General features: G+C 43.5%; 1 protein-coding gene across 1 annotated transcript in view; it reads right to left on the bottom strand.

The window, feature by feature from the left end:
- HELZ (helicase with zinc finger) overlaps nt 1-18,671 on the bottom strand; it is a 3,197,037-nt gene that overhangs the window by 426,000 nt on the left and 2,752,366 nt on the right. The gene's annotated exons all lie outside the window — the stretch shown is intronic.

Genomic DNA, 18,671 nt, shown 5'->3' with positions numbered 1-18,671 from the left:
GGGGTCAGAGAAGATGGTGACGTCAAAAGTGACCTCTTTATGGTTGGATCTTACCAGGGAGGATGATACTGTATCAGTGCTGCAGTGGTTACTTGTTGGTTAATACAAAGTCCAAGATATTACCACCTCTTACGGGGGGGTATCGACTAGCTGTTCCAAGGCATTTTCATTGAAAATAATCGAGGAATTGCTGGGCATTTGTGTTCTGGCATGAGTAGTTTTTCTAATCTATGGTTGGATTGTTAAAAGTCACCCAGGATCAGGGTAAACAGTTGAATCTAGATACATTCAAAGAGGTCCAGATACGTGGAGTGGGCATAGAGTCAAATTTGGGGGCCTGCAGCTAGCTATGACTTGAATAGGGGTCTTGTCAATGGTTAATTGCACCTGGAGTGTCTCCTGTGTGTCAAACTGTTTGACCAGCCTGGACGTGTATGTGTCTTTTATACTGAAACTCCACCTCCTTTGGCTTTGCTGCCCAAAGTCTGTTTCTGAATGTACGATAGGGTGAATAACCAGGTAAGGCTGGGGTGCTCTCCACAGCTTTGAACCATGTTTCTGTGACTGCACAAATGTTAGCATCTTCCAGGGTTAAGAATTCTTGCAATGAGTGCAGTGTCATGTTTAATGACTCCTAGAGTTCAGCAGCATGACTTTTAATTTGTGTTTTGTTGAAATGTTTACGCTGGTATTATCAATCTCATAACTCTTCCTAAAAAGGCATTATGGGGGAGGCAAGGTCCTTTGCCAGAAGCCTGAAGCCCAAGTGAGACAGATGCAGGCCATCTCTAGTAAAGCATCATGGTCTGTCAATCATATCTTCCCTTGTCAGGTACTGGATCCCCCCCTGGAATGATGCAAGAAACTAAGCCAACTGTTAAAATCCATCATTTTCTGCTTGTATTGAGACATTCTGGGTGATGGTAGAATGCTGCTTAAGGTTAGGGACATACCTGCCAGGGACACACATTCAGCAAGCTCAATCATGTCTCTCTTCATATTTATCCAGGGAGGTATATCTCAAGTCATTCACGTCAACATTTTTAATGTATATAAATAAGGTTTTATTATTCAAATAATTTTAAAGTGTATAACAAGTGGATAAAACACGCGAGGAAGTCAGCTATGGAATTGTCAATAATTTTGTTGAGGATGGCCTTTTCAAAACATCTTCAAAAGATTCAATAACCAGCTCTTAAAACAGACAAGGCCAAACAATTTATATGGGACAAGATATAAAAGAAAAATTAAAAGGCAACTAAACAGTCCAAATTTGGCAGTATGATCTAAGAGTAACTGCATTTACAGAGAGTTAAGAATTTACCAGTTATGTTTAATGGATGGAAGCAGGGTTGCCAGATTTCCAGACCTCCAGGTAGGGACAAAAAAAAAAAGAAGGTCTCTCACGACAAGTGAAGACCAAAAAAAAAAAAAAAAAAGGTCTTTAATGCGGAACACAGTTCCACATTAAAGAACTGAGCTCACTCAGTAACTCTGCACTAAACACGGAGCTTCTCGTGTTTAATACATTGCAGTTTTGCATTCAACACAAGTAGCTCCGTGTTTAGCGATTTTTGATTGGCCTGTATACCGGCATATGGGCCAATCAAAAATCGCTAAACACGGAGCTTCTCGTGTTTAATGCGGAGCAGCGGAACACAAGAAGCTCCGTGTTTAGCAATTTTTGATTGGCCCGTATGCCAGGTATACGGGACAATCAAAAAAAAAAAAAAAAAACAAACAAAGCGGAGGCTGGCCGGGATTTAAAGCGGCAGTGCGGGACTCGGGATCAGGCTGCTGATCTCGGGACAGTCCCGCCCAAATAGGGACGTCTGGCAACCCTGGATGGAAGTAAGGGGATACTTGAAAGAATTTAGAGTTAATTATTTCTAAGCATGTAGCTCCTTGTATAGGACAGCAAGAGAAATAACTTGAAATAACAAAAGGTCATCTATGGGTCAGCAGAGACAAAGACATGCACTCTAGTATGTTTTTTTTTATTTTCGGTTATGCCTGTGCGAGCAGCCATCAATGTGGATGAGTGATGTGTGTTGCTTGGGTACGGGGGTTGCAGCAGGATGTACAGTTGAAAAAAGACATTAAGCTGTACTTCTCTAGCACACATGGCTACAAGATAATATTGTTTCTGAAACCTTGAAAATTATAAAAAATAATGGAAGTGATGTACTAAAACAGCTGCATTAAAATAATGCATCACACCTATCAACTGTTCATATTTTCAGCTCATATTTTTGGTCTATTCCTCATAAAATTTGCTTTCTGGCAAATGACTGGGATGATCTGAGGATTGAAGTCACTAAATAATGACAAACATTTGAGTTTCAGACTTCATATCCTTCAGAAAATGTATGTTAAAATAAACCCTGTTAATCTGGCAACTTTCTAAGTCTATACAAGCAATATTTAAAATGTGTCCATATTTTTGGGCCTATGTCCCCCAGTTTATCGGGTTTTGTTCATATTCCTTGCACTAAGAGGATGAGAGGCATATAATGCATGGAATAATGAAAAGTCAGTAACCTTTTATTAATTTATTTGACATTTGTTGATTGGGATAGTCGGACAGAGCATGCATCCGTTTTCAACAGAGGCCCGGGGAGAAAAGCTCCACAGTACAAAGTATACAATAAGAAAATTCACAGTACAAATAAAGCAAGTAATACATTCACTGTGTGGGTCATACAAGTAACAAGAAAATAACAAGCGTGTAATTAATTTGTTTGGTAATGCGAGTAAAATTATAATACACATAAAAGTTAATATAAAATAAGGTCAAATAGGTGAGCAATGCTGTACAAGAAAGGGATAACATGGCACAAGAGGTAATTCGAATATGAGGTGAGTAATAGAAAGGTGGGTAAATAGAAAGGTGGGTAAAAACAGAGTGGAAAATGCAGGTGAATTCCAAATCTAGGTCTAGAGAGGTTGCTGTAGCAGTTAGTTTGATGACTTAGAGTGTGAGGGCAAGTGAGAGAAAGGGATGGAATAAAGAAAGGTGGTAGTGTAAGTTATCTTGGGGGCAAGAAATTATGAGGGGAATAGAGAGAAGTAGTTGATAATCAAAGTAAAGCACAGGAAGTTAAAGATAAAGAATTAATGTAGTTGAAGAAGAGGTTGGAAAGAGAGGGGAGAGGGAGATAGATATAGTAGGAAAGAGAAAGATTTCAAGTGGGATGATTGCAGAGACATCTCCAGGTGCAAAATAGGTAATTTTTAAGATTTGTCTTGAAGTCTTGAGAGTGGGCAACCTTTCTGAGGGCCACAGGAAGCTTGTTCCATGAAAGAGCAGGAAGGTAGCTGTAGAGGTTCTGTCCTAAAGATTTTTTAGATTTATGAATCTGTAGGAGAAATTGCTGAGCTTCTGAGGAGGTGAGGTGGGTTATACAAGGAGACAAGGGAAGAAATGCTAGGGCAGGAGGGGGGCTTGTTTAAGATGGTGTTGATGATGAGAGGTTGAAAATATAGTAGCTGGTTAGGAAACTGTAACCAGTAGAGTGTATAGAGCGAGAGAGTGGTGGGATTTAGGTGGTAGGTTGGCTGCAAATCTGGCAATTTTGTTGCAGGTGGTTTCAAGTTTGGACTGTACAGAGGACTGTCAGTTCATAAGGATTTCAGAACAGTAGAAGAGGTCAGGGAGAAAATAAGTCTGGGTAAATGAGATTTTGGAGTTGGGGTTAAGGAACATTTTGTTTCTATGCAGTAGGCCATGTTTTTGGCAAGTTTTCTTTATACTATGTTGCACATGAAGGTCGAATTTAAGTTGGTCATCAATAATTCTCCAAGGAGCTTTGTGTGGGGTACGGAAGAGATAGTCATGTTGTTAAGGGAGGAGATGGTGAAAGAGGATTTAAGATGGTGGAGAGAATTTGGTAGTAAAAGGAGGAGTTTTGTCTTATTAGGAGTTGATTGTTAGTAAGCCATGTTTCAGTGAGAATGAAGGAGGTTTGTGTTAGGGTGAGCAGGTCAGAGGGGTTGTCAGCAATGGTGATGGCAGTGGAGTAATCTGCGTATTGTATGGGAGATGATAGAGGGCACGATGTGTGGAGCGGAATGTTGAAAAGAAGGGGGCCGAGACTGGAGTCTTGTGGGACTCCCATTTTTATAGGGAGAAAGAGCAGACAGTCATTTGACAGGTTGCTGTCAGTTAGTGAAGTAGCTGGAAAACCAAGAGATAGTAGTAGGGGAGCGGTTAAGTTGAGAAAGTATGGAGAGAAGGATGGAGTGGGAGACAATATCAAAGGCTTTTGAGAGCTTCAAGAAAAGGCAGGAGACCAGTTTATTACTGTGCCTAGCCAGACAGTGAGAGTTAGTAAAGGAGAAGAGAGCAGTAGTGGTGCTGTGGTGGGGGCGGAAGCTGTGCTGGGTAGGGGTGATAAGGTTTTCATGAGTGAGATAAGACATGAGTTGTTTATGCACACTGCTTGAGAATTTTGGAGAAGGGAGACAGTATAGTAATTGGACAACAGAAAGTTCTACTGAGTTTCCACCTTTGTGAATAGGCATGGTGTGGAATTTCTTCCAGAGAGTAGGAACAGTGGATTCACTGACTGAGCAGTTAATGAGTACAGAGATAGAGTATGCTATGGAATTGGCGACAGCTTTTAGAAAGAGAGGTGGCAAGTTGTCAGCAGATGGGGAACAAGGTTTGAGTTTCAGGACACACATTTTAATGTAGCTGGCAGGCATGGGTTTAGTGAGAGAGGGTAGTTTTGCAGTTGGGGGCTGGCTGAAGGTTGAGGAATTTTTTTGGGATGGATGTTGGCATGAGTTTGCTGATGGTATCTATGACATGCGTATTAAAGATGAAGGCAGTTTCCTGGGGTTAATTGTTTGGGCAGGGATTTGGTGTTGAAGGGTTTCCAGGGTGGAGAATTTGAATGATGGTGTTCCGGAATTTTTAGGTTGTGTAGTCAGGGGTGTGTGGTAGAAGTTTTTTTTTGTCAATGTTTAGGTGTTTTTTGGCCATGTTACTGAGTACCCTATATTTTTGGAAGTGTATGTGTGATTTTGTCTTTATCCAGAGTTTCCATGTGGAGTCTCTGTTTTGGATGAGGGATAGGGTTGATTTGGTGTGCCTGGGGGAAGAATGTGATTTGACTAAGTCCTGGGGGGAGGGGGGCTAGGAGTTTAGAGTGTTAAGGAAGACAGAGTTGAATTGGAGGACTGCATCATCAAGAGGGAGGTGAAAGAAGAAAGTCCAGACAATGATAGAAAGGTAGTTCTAACCTGCATACAAAACATGGTAGGGTGCATATTACAATGTTACACAAGGCATATTCAGACAAAAGAGAAATTACATGTTGTGCACACTTAGCATAAATGCAGATGTTCAACTGTATTCACTGTTGCAGTCATCACATTTGGGTTATCCTGTCTGGGTAGCCCTCAGTCGGCCCGAATACCAGACGCTTAGTATTTCTGCGTCGGTTACTGTCGTTCCATGACTGACGTCAGGTCATCAGTGGTATAAAATCAGGCAGCCGACACCATTACATCAGTTTTTCTTGCCCCAAATGTCAGGAGCCCCCGAATAGGGAGCAGGATTATGGTGGAAGACCACCACCAGTAGAAAGTAAATACCAAAAAATCCCTGTAAGGAGTGAGGAAGAGAGGGGGGGGGGTGAAAAACCAGGACTGCAAAAGTGAATACACTTGAACATCTACATTTATGGTAAGCGTACACAACAGTACTATGTTCTTCGTGTTTCACTGTTGCAGTCATCACACTTGGGTTCATTCCCAAAGCTGAAGAAAAGGGTGGAGGCAGAGAAGAAGACTGGGGGCTGGCTAGAATGCCCTGCAAGACTGCAGCTGCAAACCCTGACCTGGATTTGGAGAAGACAGGCAGGTGGTAATACTTGGTAAAGGTATGAAGAGAACTCCATGTTGCAGCCTCCAGGATGTCCCTGGTAGGGACCCCTCTGAGAAAAGCTGCAGAGGTGGAGATTGCTCTGGTGGTATGTGTCCTGACCCCCTTAGGGGGTGGTTTCCCATAGTATTTGTAGCAGAAATGGATACAGTGTGCTATCCATTTGGAGATTGTTTGTTTAGATATGGCCTTGCCCTCTACCCCTGCTGCAAAGCTGACTAGCAATTGGTCAGTTTTCCTAAAAGATTTAGTCCTATCCAGGTAGAATCTGAGCTGTCTCTGCACATCTAGAGAATGCAGAATCCTTTCCCCTTGTTTTGTGGGTTAGGAAAAAGGGTGGGCAAATGAATAGATTGGTTGAGAGCCACAGTGGACACCACTTTAGACATGAAAGTTGGGTTAGTCCTGAGGGAAACCCTGTCAGCATGAAAAATGATGAAGGGCTCTACTGCCATGAGTGCTTGTAGCTCTGAAACACTTCTAGCTGAAGTGATGGCCAGAAGCAAGGCTGTTTTCCCAAGAGAGGAATTTTAACTCTGCTGAAGCTGCTGGCTCAAAGGGGGGCAGTGTGAGCTTTTCCAACACAAAGTTACGGTCCCAAACTGGGAAATTAGCTCTTCTGGGTGGTCTTAAATTGTTAGCCCCTCTTAGGAACTGTTTGATGACAGGGTTAGAAAACAGAGGTGGCTCTGTGCTGTAATGAGCAAAGATGGCAGAGGCATGACTTTTAATAGAAGAGAAGGAAAGGCCCCTGTGTAGTAGGTCTGCTAGGTAATCCAGGATGAGAGGTAGGGAGGGCTGTACTGTTTCAGCTCCTTTAGCCTGGATCCAGGTGCAATACCTTTTCCACTTGTCAGCATAGGATTTTCTAGTGCTGGGGCATCAGGCCTCACGTACAACATCTAAAACTTGCTTGCTTAGACTGGCAACTGGATGAGAAGTCAGGGAATAAGCCAGGCTGCCAGGTTTTGGGTCTGCAATTGTGAATGCATGAATTCTCCATTCTGCTGGGTCAGGAGAGTTGGGATCTGAGGTAGGTGGCAGGGGTGACAGACTGCGCAGCAGTGGGAACCAGTGCTAGCGTGGCCAGTCTGGGGCAATCAAGATTGCTCTTGTTTTTTTCTTCCTTATCTTGAGAAGTACCCTTGAAAGTAGAGGGGGAAATGCATCGATTGAGAGGTTTACCCACTGGAAGGATAGGGCAATCCACTTTCTAGGCCTTGCTGTGAGGTTCCCTGGTGCAGAATTTGCTGAGCTGGTGATTGTTGTGTTGAGGCAGAGGTCCAACCTTTGGGGTGCCCCATTTCTGGGTTACAAGTTTGAAGGTGGTGTGGTCTAGCAGGTTTCTGCTTAAGTTGTTTGCCAGAGAGTTGTGGGAGCCTGGCAGGAATTGTGGTTGCAGGTGAATCTGCATGGCTGAAGCTGTGTGGCAAAGGGTCATGGCGAGCCTGCAGAGGGGTAAGAGTGAGTTCCTCCCTGCTTGTTGATGTGCAACATCACTGTGGTGTTCTCTGTTTTGATCAGTAGAGGCCCCAGTGAGAGTAGGGGTCTGAAAGCTGTCAAAGCATGCTGAACAGCTAGCATCTCTTTTTGGTTGATGTGCAGATGTATTTTGATTTGGGCTTCAATGGGCCTGAATACACCTGGTGTCCAGGTGTGCACCCCAGGCATAATCTGATGCATCTGTGGTTAGGGTCTGGGAGACATGGAGTTGAGAGAAGGGAAGACCCTTGTTGTGGTTGCATGCTGCTGCCCACCAAAGACTATCTTTCCTAAGAGAGGGTATCATATATGTATGTTAGTTTCCAGGTCCTGACAGTGTTGACACCAAAGGCTTTTTAGGTACCAGTGAAGTTTCCTCATATGCAGTCTGGCATATAGAATGAGTAGAATACAGGATGCCATGAACCCTAGGGTTTGCAAGATTTTCCTTGCAGATAACTGGGTTCTGGTAGCTAGTTGAGAGAAGTAGCCTGTCAGACAGGCTTGTTTTTCTGGAGTAAGGAATGCCATCTGGGATGCTGTGTCCAAGCTTGCTCCCAGGAATACAATTTTTTGAGTGGGTACTAGTTTGGATTTCTTTTTGTTTATAGTATACCCAAGGGAGGTCAGTAGGTGCTTTACAAACGCTAAGTGCTGTAACAGCTTTTCTTGACTGTCTGCCTGAATCAGGTAGTCGTCTAAGTAGGAGTACATTTGAATAATCCTTTGTCTGCAAAAAGCAATGGCTGGAGCCAGGCATTTTGTGAAAGCTCTGGGAGCAGTGGATAAGCCAAAGGGAAGCGCAGAGAACTGAAAGTGCATAGATCCTGCTCTGAAACGTAGATATTTCCTGCAGGAATCCCTGACTGGCATGTGTAGATAGGCCTCTTTTAGGTCTAGGGTGGCTAACCAAGCATCTTTGGGCAGCATAGGAAGAAGCTGCTAGAGGGTGAGCATTTTGAATTTTGGTATCACCAGGAATGTGTTCAAAATTGATAGATCGAGGATTGGGTGCCAGGTGCCCTCTTTTCTGGGTAACAGAAAAAGCCTGGAATAGAAACCTTGGCCTATCTGGTCGGCAGGAACAGCCGTATTGCCCTCATGGATAGCAGGGAATGGGCTTGGTTTTGTGCCTCTGCCCACTGGTTTGGAAGATGATTTGGAAACCCTTTTGGGATAGGTAGTGTATGGAAAAAAATTGTATCCTTGGGACACTGTTGAGGACCCAACGGTCGTTGGTTATAGAGGCCCAGTTTTTGGCATGGGACAAGAGTTTTCCTCCTAGGGGCACAAGCAGGTGGGTAGAGGTAAGGGGTGGAGGTGTAAAGTCATTGTGAGTTCTTTCAATAAGGGGGTGGCTTAGCACTCCCTGTTTTTGAAGTGGAGGAACTCCATTGTTTAGATCTCTGCATTCCCTGGGACTGTTGTCTGGTGGGGTCTGCTTCCCCTAGGCCTTGTCTGAGCTGGTCTTGAGGGTGCCAGAAAGGACCAGTGCTTGGAAGGGCAATGCCTACTGAACCTCGGAGGCTGGACCTGTGAGAAGTCTAACTTGTCTGCACAGTTTTAGCTTTTCTTCCATCTTCTTTAAGACCTCTTCTGCCTTGGTGCCAAACAAATTATCTTTGTTCAATGGCGTGTCCAATAGCTTTGGTTTGACATGGTCTGGTAAGGTCTGTTCCTTAAGCCAAGCATGCCTTCTAAGTACAGAACCTGTGTCTGCTGCCCTGCAGGATGCTTCTAGAGCGTCAAGGCCACACTGCAAGGTGTGTCTAGTAACTTGGCTTGCAGAATGCATAAGCTCCTGTAATTCTTTATTTTTTGCACAAGAGGGAAAGGTAGATATTTTTTTGTTTAAGGAGTTCTATAGTATGTTGCTGGTATTTCACCATGTGGAACTGACAACTGAGTGCTCTAATGGCAAGAGTTGCAGAGGTGTATACTTTTTTACCTCGTCTGTCTAAAGCTCAAGAATCCATGTCTGAGGGGATGGGATTCTTGAGCTGTGGTTGCTTTTAGTCCTTTAGATCCTTGGGGAGATAACCTCTGGGTCAGCAGTAGGATTCTTGAAAAGAAATTTGAGAGAGTCATAGGTAGGTACTAGGCTATCTGCCCAAAGGCATTTATAAACCTAGCCAGAATGTGTTGGCTTTCGCCATCCCCTTAGATCAGTTCCCTGTGCCTCTGTCGGGCAAAGCCACTGAAGTGATCCCCAGGGTAAACTTTCTGTTTCCCATCCACTCGTCAAGGTTTCTCTTGAAGAGTGTTAGCAAGGAGCTCTGCGTAATGTAGATTGGAATCTTGTTCCAAAGCATGGTTAGTCTCTGGGACAGGAATCTGTCTCTCCAGCATGTCCTATTTATTGTTGTGGTGAGGTTTAGATCCCTAGAGCATGTGGCTCGAGGAGATAAGGTTTTCTTTAGGTGAAGCATGTTCATCAATTCTGGGTTGCACATGGCCTTGTATGTCAGGCAGAGATCACCTCTGAGTAGGCGGTAAGCAAACAGAGTACAGCTGGAGTTTCTTCAGTCGAGCTGCACAGATCATCTGTTTGAGGCCAGTGATCCTCTTGGTGAGGTACTTCTGTGGTCTTTCCAGCTGTTGCAGGTGTCTTGAAGGTATATCCCAAATGGGGTGTTGTACTCTATGATGGGTCTGATGAGTGATGAGTAGAGGGGCACAATGACCTCCCTCTTTTAATCTGGATGCGAACCCTTTTGTGATAAGGTGGGCCACATAGAAGGATTTTCTAACCACTTTGGCAATGTGATTATCAAAGGAGAGATTACTATCTACTTGGGTCCCCAGATCCCTTATGATGTTTTCCATATTTAGGGACTACCACCTACGTGGTAGTTTGTGGGTACTTTGTTTATTCCAAAGGGGATGACTGTGCACTTTTTGGCATTTAGCTTGAAGCCATGATTTTGACACCAGGTATCCATCTCAGTGACACCCTTTTGGAGGATGTCTGTGTCAGCCGGAGAGTCAATTATAGCCCTTAGTTTGCAGTCGTCTGCAAACTTGGTCAGCCATAGTCCTCCTGTGCTTGCCTGTACCTCTGAGAAGTATATGCTGAACTGGAGGGGTCCTAGGACTGAGCCCTGGGGAATGCCACTTGTAACCGGTTTAGAATCGGACCTAACTCTCAGCATGTGGGTTCTGTCTGTGAGACAGTTGGCAACCCATCTTGTGACGAAGGGGTTTATGTTCAGGCTGGTGAGCTTGTCTATAATATCAGAATGGAGAATGGTGTCGAAGGCCTTTGCGAGGTCTAGGTAGGCTGTGTGTACCACCTTTCCCTCGTCTATAGCCTTGGTAACTGTCTCAAAGAAGTCCACCAGGTTTAGGAGGCATGATCTGCCCTTAACAAAGCCGAACCGGGTATGGTCCAGTGTTTGATGGTTCCCAATGTCCCTGTTAATGAGTTCCATGATGATGAGCTCCATAGCCTTGCAGACCAAGCGAGTAAGGTTTATAGGGCGATAGTTCCCAGGGTCTGTTGTGGCTCCACCTTTGTGGAGCGGAATAACAGTTGTTGTGTGCCACTCTATGGGCACGTAGCCTGTGGAGAGGCTGAGTTTGAACAGTGTGTTTAGGTGAGGGGTTAGTTCGTCTTTGAGCTCGTGTAGGACGCAGCCTGGGACACCGTCCGGTCCCATTGATGCTGTGTTTTTGGCTTTGGAGAGGGCTGTTTTAACCTGAGTGTCTGTGATTTCAGGGGCTCTACATTCTTCTGGTATGGCTATGGGCCTTTTGGAGGTGAGAAGGGGGTGAAGTTTGCACTGAACCTATCTGCCAGGATGCTGGCAATATCGGTCAGTTCTGTGTATTTTGTGCTATTCTGCACTAATTCCTAGCAGATCTGAGCATTGCCACTTAGATTCTTGACATAGCTAAAGAATACCTAGTGGTTAAATCTTTGGAGTCCTTGGCAATTTTTCTTTCGAAGCTCACCTTGGATGATTTTATGAGGGATTGTAGTTTCTTGCTGATACTGATCAGGGATGTCTTCCCTTCTTGGGATTTTAATTGCTTCTGTACTAGTTTCCTCCTTCTATTGTATAGCTTGTTTATGGCAGGGGTCCACCAGACTGGTTTCCTTTTCTTGAAAAAATGAGTCTTGGTTTTGCTTGGGATAGCACGATCCATGCATTCTTGTAGGTGCCCGTAGAATGCATTAGTAAAGGATTTTGCAGCTTGGACAGCGTTATCCTTTAGCATGGGGGGGCTTTAAAACTTTCCAACTCAGTCTAAAGTAACAGGAAGTTTGCTTTTGAAAAGTATTTCACGGTGGTTTCCTTGTCTGGGGTAGGGGCGGAATGTGGATATCCAAACTGATTTGTTTATGGTCAGATCTAACCAGCGAGGGGTTGACCTCAGGTGTGGAACACCGGTCACCCATGTTAGTGATGACTAGGTCCAATATCTTGTCACCTCTGGTGGGAGTGTTGACCAGTTGATCCAGGGCGTTTGAGTTTATAAATTCTAGGAAATGTTGGGCAAGGGTGTTAGTACTTGAGTAGTTCTCCCAGTTAATGTTTGGGTAATTGAAATCACCCAATATTAGGATGTTTGGTAGGACCTTTATGTTTCCCAGTGTTTCCAGAAACGTGGAATGGGGGTCCTGGGACATGGTGGGTGATCTGTAGCAAGCTACAATTTGAATTTCAGTTTTGCCCATTGTTAGTTGCACGTGAATGATCTCTGAAGCATCGTACTGTACCACTAACCTGGAGGTGTGGGTATCCATGATGAATATGGATACGCCCTTGCCTTTTGTATGTCGGTCCGGGTTCTGTGGCCGAAATGTATGGTATGAGTTGTAGCCTGGTAGTGCTGGTGTGCTCTCTGGAGCCTTAAACCAGGTTTCTGTTAGTGTACATATATCGATTTTCTCCATACTGAGGAGTGCCTCAAGTGCATGCATTTTGAGGTTTAGACTTCTGGCATTGAGTAGCATTACCCTCAGGTTTTTGCTACTTGTGCTATTTATGGCGGTGGGTTTGTCTTTTGAGCCTTGCTTAAAAAAGGCACTATGGGGGTGGCAAGAGCCTTGGCCAGTATTCGAAAGCTTAAGGGTGACAGGTGCAAGCCGTCTCTAGCGAAGCAGCGTGGCTTATCGAGCATGCCATCCCAGGTGGGCAGACACTAGATCCCCTTTGAATGGCACCAGAAACTTAGCCAATTGTTGAAATTGATAATTTTTTTCTTTATACCGTGGTATTATTCTTGGTGAGGCAGGATGCTACTCAGGGTCAGGGTTATACCGGCCTGGGCTACATGATCAGAGAGCTCTTCCATGTCTCTTTTCATGTAGTCCAGGGTAGTATGACTCAGGTCATTCACACTGAGAATGACAGAGTTGTATTTGTACTTGTTCTGGAGTGACCTGAGTGCTTGTGTTATGTGGCGGATCCTGGCACCCGACAGGCAGCTAACAGTAACCTTCTCCTTGTTCAGCCTAGTGAGTGGGACGTCAGTGTGCCTGACTATAGAGTCACCTATTACTAGTATGTTGGGTATGTTATTTTGCCTTAAGGGCTGTAATTGCGTGGCACACTGGTTTTGCGAAGTATGTGTTTCATAGTTTGTGTTGGGGGGTGGAGGTTACTTGGATGTCTGCTTTAGAGGTCTCTGTTGCTTTTGCAGATTTTTATTTAGAACCTCCGAGTATGTTTTCATGTACTTATATGTGCTTTTTGCCGGTGCTGGTTTAATGGGTCTATGTGAGACTGGTGGTGTGATGCAAGTTATTTCCCTTCTCCTCTTGACTGCCTGATCCAGTCTTGGGTTGAGAGAGCTTAGCCTCCAGTTTGGCTGTATAACTGCATCTCTCGCATGTATTAGTGTTTGGTGGTAAGGAGAGGGTTGTCTGTGTACATGAGACAGCTGTAACATTGCCTCAAAATGCCCAGATTAACCAGTTGGACTGGAGAGTACACCTGAAACTGCCCTTTGGACATGCCTGGATAGGTACAGTGAACTGTTTTACTGAATGGCTGGTAAGGTCGAACAGACAGCCTTGTCCTTCTGTACAGTATATGGGGAGGGGGTCTAGTGCTAGGGTTTATAAGTGCTTGCTATGAGTTTTGGGCAAGTGCCGGGCTGAGAAATGAATGGCTTGAGTGCTTAAGTTGAAAGTTTGTCTAGTTCCAAGGGAAAAATTGAAGAGGAGACTGTGGAGACGGGAACAGTTATACCCTAGCTAATTGGCGCTGCCCGGCACGCAAAACTGGGCAAATGTGATTTTTATAGCAGGGAAATGAAAGATAAAAATTAGCCCAAAATGGCCAATAAGCTATGAATTTCTGGGCTGAAACCACTCCTCCAGGGATAGATAGGCTGCTCAAAGCTCCCCTCTCTCACAGGTGAGCAGAGAAACTTCCTTCTATCCAAGTAAGGTATGGGCAAACAGATTTGTAACACAGTCCTTAATTCAACACTAACCTGAAAACTGGACTATACTAGCTTAGAAAGACAGGAAACAAGTATAATATATATATATATATATATATATATATATATATATATATATATATATATATATAAATATACCCCCCCTCCCAGAAAATAAAGCAGATACAATAAAAAAAAACACTTTAAATGCACAGAAAAGCATACTTATTGTTATATATCTCAGATCAAAATTGTAGTCAATGCCCCAAGTAATAAAGTAGGAAGAAACACAAATACAGTAAAAGCAGACAAATAAAGTGCAATTTTATATATATATATATATATATATATATATATATATATATATAAACACATATATATATATAGATATATATATATATATATATATATATATATAAACAATAGAAAATGAACAAACTGATTTAAACAAGTTACCCAGTTAACCAGAAAAAGCTCAAAATTGAGCCCTGCTCCAGCAGTCTTCAATCAGGCAAGTTCTAACTGCACACTCCTGTTACTAGGGTGCAGGGGAACCTTCTCCAAAAAAGGATGGCCTAGATCAGTGCTCAAGTTATACAAACAAAGCTAGATTCAGCAGGCCTGAATCTGGTCTATACTACAGCAACAAGGCGCACCAATTTCAGAAAGAAACAGTTCAAATAAGCAGGCACAATAAACCTGTGACCAGAAATTCCCAGCTCAGAAGGGCAGAATCCAGCCTCTCCTCCCACAAGAGTGCAGACCACAAACCTTCTTAATGTAGAATAACTGGCCTGATGCCCAAGTGCTTAAACCAGAACTAATACACTTTTAAAATAGCAGACACTGAACCTTCAATAAGCAATTCCCAGCTTAGAAGGATGTAAGCTACCTGCCCTGCCACAACAGTGCAGACCACAAACCTTCTTAATGTAAAACAATTGGTATGAAGCCCAAGTGCTTAAACCAAAAGACTTAGAACAACAGTTACAGTTTAATCAGGCTACTACCAAGCAGTCATAAATGCAGCAGAATAAATAAAATTGAGTACTTTTAAGAAGAGGCAAAAGCAAAATAAAGTAGGAGGAAACAAATACAGTAAAAGCAGATGAATAAAGTACATTTTTTTTTTATTTTGTTAGTAAAGTGCAAGGAGAGAGGAAGGAAGAACCCAAGTGGGTTGGCCTTCTCTAATCTTCTCTCTGTATTAAATAGAGTGAACACTAGACTCAGAGTCAGGGACTCTAATACCTGTCAGGCTTCCTGGGAGCAGGAGGAAGGGTGTCCAGAGTTAAACTGGATTCCATAAAAACATCATCCACAACATCCAGGACAAGAGGAATGGCTAAAGGTCTGTGCTGTGGTAAATCTAAGAATTCCCGGAGTCTCTTTTTGGACTGAGGATAGTCCTGACACTCCGATTAGAAATGCTCCCTTAAAGTAGGCAGGGTTTCATCAAACGAAAAATCTTCTGGAGGAGACGCAGAAGGAATGGATTCCTCTGCATCTGAATCCTCACAAGCAGACAAAGGTTGCATTTTTTTCATATTCAGAAACCTCAGAGTCACTGGACTCCTGGTCAGATAAAACTGCTAGGGACAAGTCCCTTTTTCTTTTGAAAGGGGTAGGCTGACCGCCCCAATAAGCAAGGTAATGTCTTCCACCATTTTAAGCATTTGAGATTGAGGCATTGAAGCAGGTGCTTGAGGTTGGGTCATCAGTTTTTTAGGCGTAGTTCATACCCTGGGCCTTAGAAACTCGGTAGTTTTAGAAAGAACTGAAGACGAGAAAGACGTAGTCGGTTTGTGTCGAGTATTGGTAGTGCGAAGAACTTCATCGGAAGCTGGTGCCTGCTCAGCGGCACCGGACCCATCCAAGGTAGAGACATCTGCAGGATCCTTATTCAAAGAAGAGTCTCGCGGCATACCGGACTCCGAACGTGTCTCGGTAGCGGCCTGCGAATCCACAGAAGCGTTTGGTGGTAGGAGGAGAGGGCTGTCTGTGTACATGAGACAGTTGTAACATTGCCTCAAAATGCCCAGATTCACCAGTTGGACTGGAGAGTACACCTGAAACTACAAAAGCGATTCACTGAGGACTGGTGAACTGGGGACTAGCTTAACGGAAACATCGTCAGCATTTTTGGACCTGTGCGGTCTCTCTCTGTATTTATCCTTACGTTTTTTCAGAAGATCAGTAGTTGGATGGCTTACTGAAGCCATTTGGGAATACGGAGATCGAGAGCGAAAATATTTAGCTACAATAAGAGCCCGACGATGTACAGCTCTGGCACTGAACAAAGCACAAAACCAGCAGCGAGGGACGTCGTGGTCTGGGCCTAAACAGGTGACACAGTAAAAATGGAAATCTCAGTGTGGTATTTGCTTTCCACAGGCGAGACAATTGCTAACTTTTTCTGACATTAGTTAGAGCAAGAAAAAAGGATCTCCAATAGGGTACTTAGCTTTAGAAGTCTTCAACTTCAATTCGGAAACGAAAACTCAGGTAGCGGCCGACCGGCACTCGTGCGAACTGCTTCTGCTTCGGGCTCCTCGGCAATAAAGATTGATGTAACGGTGCCTGATTTTATACCATCGACGACCTGACGTCAGTCCTGGAGCGACAGCAACCAACGCAGAAATACTAAACCTCTGGTATTCGGGACGACTGAGGGCTCAAGATAACCCAAGTGTGATGACTGCAACAGTAAAACACGAGGAATATCAATCTGATAAAGGATTTCGGTGAAGGTATTCAGCAGAATAACAAGAGGGAAAAACAGGACTAATAATATTGACAGGGAAATGAGTATAAATATTTACAGAAGGAAAAAATGAAGATTTGCAGCAATAAGAAGGTACTCAATGGGGAAAGAGGTTTACTTTCATAAGTATTTATATTCTGCCTAAAACAAATATTCTAGAGAATAGGAGAATTTTTCAGCAAGACATTTTATTTATTGGTCCGGACAATGATTTTTCATTTTTTTCCGAAAAAAAAAAAAAAATACTTATGTGTGAATTTAGGCTGCTTGAGTACTGCAAAAACATGAACTTTTTTCATGGAATTGGGCATTTTTAATTAGGACACATCCACCACAACATTCCCTTCTTGTCACATTTACTACTTAAAATACTGTTAGCTTGCTTTGCCGAGTGTTCTGTAGCTACGATCTGTTTTAATTTTGTACGTATGTCAATGCACTAGAAAATAGTGAAATCATGGTAATGACCACAAATTACATTCAAAATCACAGGTAAAACTACCGGATTTCAGCTCATGTAAACAAAATTTCATTTTTTTGAAAAACGTAATTCAGTGTCCCTGTTTACAGGAAGTGACTGGAACATGGTATGCTGTTAAGGAAGATGAGTCAATGGGGCCTATAACTAAAGAATAAAGACTTTTGGAGTTGTACATGACAGCATTTGGCATGGAAGACATTTTTTTACTTATCAGTAAACCAGGCAGAATTTACCTGCTCTTCACCAACATACAGCAAATGGGCTAATTAAAACAGGTGCTACATATCAAAAGAGCATCTTTACTTGATTGAAAGGTTTGTGACACACTCAATAACTTTTTCTAATCATGCTCGTATAGTTGCTGGATTAAAGACACAGGGAAGCAAAATAAATAGGTAGTTATGTACTCACCATAACGATCGATGTATGTGGTCCATCTCACCTCACATTCTTTACTCACGGGTTTGGAGCAGAGAATCTGCTCCGACTTGACCAACTTATTTTCTAGCATGAAGTCTCTAATTGGCTGGCTAACCCGGTATCCCAAGATGCACCTCGCCCTAGCCCCAGATCTAGTTTGCAGCCATCCTAATCACACCCCACGCACACAATTGCCACTGGAGGGAGCTCCAGCCTGAAAGGAAAGAAAAAATAACTGACATTAAAGGGTTCTCAGAACCAATTTTCCTCCAAATCCTATAGGAAGGGGGCAGGTGGGAGGGTACGTAAGAATGTGAGGCGAGATGGACCACATACATCGATCGTTATGGTGAGTACATAACTACCTGATGTTATGTGGTCCTATCTCGCCTACATTCTTTACTCACGGGACAGCGTCCCCAGCACCTCTATCCTGGGCGGCTCATAGGAAAATACTCCTGAGAACCGTGGAACCAAAGGAAGCCCGGCCCCTAGAAGTCACGTCCAACTTGTAAGGAGTAATGAAGGTGTGCGGAGAAGCTCAAGTGGCCGCAGCACAAATTTGATCCAATGAAAGCCTAGCATGGTACGCTATTGATGTAGACACTGCCCTGGTAGAATGAGCTTTAACGTGAAAAGGTAAATTTCTGCCTGCTGATGAATAGATAAAGGGAATACAATCTTTGATCCATTTAGAAATTGTGCTCTTGGAAATAGGACAACCTGTTCTGTTTTCTGAGAAGGACACAAACAGTTGATCAGACTTCCTAATATGCTTAGTCCTGTGTAAGCAGAATCTTAGTTGTCTGTGCACATCCAACTGGTGAAACCTAAACTCTGCTTTATTGGAAAAGTTCGGAAAGAACACTGGTAACTCGATAGACTGATGCAGATTAACATTGGATGACACCTTCGGAAGGAAGGACGGGTTAAGTCTCGGGGAAACTTTGTCCTTATGGAAGGTCAAATACAGAGGCTTAATGGACAAGGCTTGAATCTCTGAGACTCTTCTGGCCGATGTAATGGCTATCAGGAAAGCAGCCTTCCAAGATAGAAATTTTAATTCACAGGTGGCAGCCGGTTCAAAGGGCGGTGAAGTGACGGCTTGTAACACAAGGTTTATATCCCATGGCATGGCAGGTTCTGAAGCCGGTGGGCGAAGTAACCAGGCGCCTTTCAAGAAGGCCTTACAAAGTTTATGGCCCATAAGAGAAGGCTCATAAGATGTATGAAAGTTG

Source organism: Protopterus annectens, chromosome 10.part0, assembly GCF_019279795.1.
Source record: "Protopterus annectens isolate FY-2018-M chromosome 10.part0, PAN1.0, whole genome shotgun sequence".
Lineage (NCBI taxonomy): Eukaryota > Metazoa > Chordata > Ceratodontiformes > Protopteridae > Protopterus > Protopterus annectens.
The sequence above is the reverse complement of the archived record's forward strand: the minus strand, read 5'-3'. Positions and strand labels throughout refer to the sequence as shown.